Source organism: Penaeus chinensis, chromosome 31 (assembly GCF_019202785.1).
Source record: "Penaeus chinensis breed Huanghai No. 1 chromosome 31, ASM1920278v2, whole genome shotgun sequence".
Lineage (NCBI taxonomy): Eukaryota > Metazoa > Arthropoda > Malacostraca > Decapoda > Penaeidae > Penaeus > Penaeus chinensis.
Window position 1 is genome coordinate 14,185,596 of NC_061849.1, and position 2,500 is coordinate 14,188,095.

Here is a 2,500-nt window from a genome sequence, read left to right on the forward strand (position 1 = left end):
TACAGAGTAGCAGTAATGGTGTGTTAAGAAATAAGAAGGTCATTTACAGAAACTTATAAAAATAACAATATTACAGTGAAATGAAAATACCATGCTATAATAACAAATAACAAATAGAATTAACAAAAATAATAATGATGAAAATAATAATAATACAAATAATACTACTACTACTAATAATAATAACAATGATATGGATGATGATAATACTATTACTACTACTACTACTATTAATAATAATAATAATAATAATAATAATAACAATAATAACAATAATAACAATAAAAATAACACTAACAACAACAACAATTATGATAATAATAATCATAATAATAATAATAATAATAATAAAAATCCAATAATAATAAAAGTTAAAACAACAATAATAACAACTATAAAACCAACAACAACAATAAGAATATCTATGCCACTACTACTACTACTAATAAGAAAAAGAATAAGAAAAAGAAAAAGAATAAGAATAAGAATACAAAGAACAACAATAATAGTAATAATAATAAAGATGAAGAATAACAATAACGATAACACAAATAAGAAAAAATATAAGCAAGCAATCATAACTAATGAAAATAATAATCATATAAAAACTGATGATGACGATGACGATGGCGACAGTGGCAGTGGTGGTGGTGGTGATAATGGTGGTGATAATGACTACTACTATGATGATGATGATGATGATGATGATGATGATGATGATGATGATGATGATGATGATGATGATGATGATGATGATGATGATGATGATGATGATAATAATAATAACACTAACACTAATAATAATAATAAATAAAATAAATTAATGCATAAATAAATGATGATGATGATGATAATGATGATGATGATGATGATGATGATGATGATGATGATGATGATGATGATGATGATGATGATGATGATGATGATGATGATGACAACAACAACAATAATAATAATAATAATAATAATAATAATAATAATAATAATAATAATAATAATAATAATAATAATAATAATAAAAATAATAATAATAATAATAATAATAATAATAATGATAATAATAATAATGATAATAATAAGAATAACAACAACAACAACAATAACAACAACAATAATAATAATAATCATAATAATAATAATAATAATAATAATAATAATAATAATAATAATAATAATAATCATAATAATAATAACAATTATAATGACAATAGTCATCATCATCATCATCATCATCATCATCATCATCATCATCATCATAACAATAACAATAATAATGACAATGATGATTATAACAATAACAATAATAATAATAATAATAATAATAATAATAATAATAATAATAATAATAATAATTATAATAATTATAATAATAATAATGATGATGATAATGATGATGATGATTTTATATCTAAATTACAAAATAATGATATTAATTATATCAAACCTCATCAATAATAGCAACATTCTCAACACATACATAAATGATACTACAAATAACAACTTGGCTTGTCTATACCTCCAAAGCGAACCTATCCCTTGCACACAGCGTAAAAACCAAGTGAAGCAAATGAGACTTAGACCAAACTGCAGACCCCCCAAGAATGACATCCAAAACACATGCAGCACAACCACATCATCATGCTAATTTACTTACATGATCATGTGAAAGGCAGCTCAGCTTAGTGGGCATGCCACCACCTGATGGCTGCCTTCTTAGATTGTACAGAAAAAAATCAAGAAATGAGCACGCAGGCTTTGCATCGTTCCTTTGTAAGGGCGAGACACCGACAAAAAGTTAGTGGTGATGTTCTGCAACATGCATGCAAGTACTTTAAAAAAGAAAGGAAAAGAAAAAGTGGAAAGTGGAATGACACAGCACAACACCCAAGGCATCGAAGAGCACAAGGATACAACTCGCAAAACGCACACCGATATCTAAATGATGGCTCGAGAGGAGGGGATGAGAGGTGGAGGGAAAGGGGGCGTGGGGGAGAGGGGGAGAGACGTGGGGATGAAAAGAGGGAGGAAGGGAGGCAGGCATGATATGTGTCTAGTCACTGATAGGATTACGAACTTACCACCCGCCAATGAGGAAATGAAGCCTTACAAGTAGGAGGAAATGACAGTGGGTCACAGAGATGTTTACTATCACATTACTATCATAATACAGACTATACTCTATTAGGCTTACAAGAGTGCTTTGTTTACTTCCCATACATGAAATACTAAAGCTGAGATTTCCAGCCAACTTTTATGCTGTTTTACATGAAGCATTATTGTATAAGTATGTCCATACATAATAGGTGTATGTATGAATTGACTGGCATAAAAAAGGAGTAACTCTGTTTACAAATAAATATGTCCAAATTGTCTGTCATGAACCCAATTCTGACGGGAGTGGCATGTACCTACATGTCATGCCCACTGTGAGTTTACTTTATCAATGGTTTTTACACATAGATGGCTACACCTGTTCTAAGTCACCAATGAGCCAATTACA

General features: G+C 28.6%; 1 protein-coding gene across 3 annotated transcripts in view; it reads right to left on the minus strand.

The window, feature by feature from the left end:
- Positions 1-2,500, minus strand: part of LOC125042210 — a 27,214-nt gene that overhangs the window by 15,260 nt on the left and 9,454 nt on the right. The gene's annotated exons all lie outside the window — the stretch shown is intronic.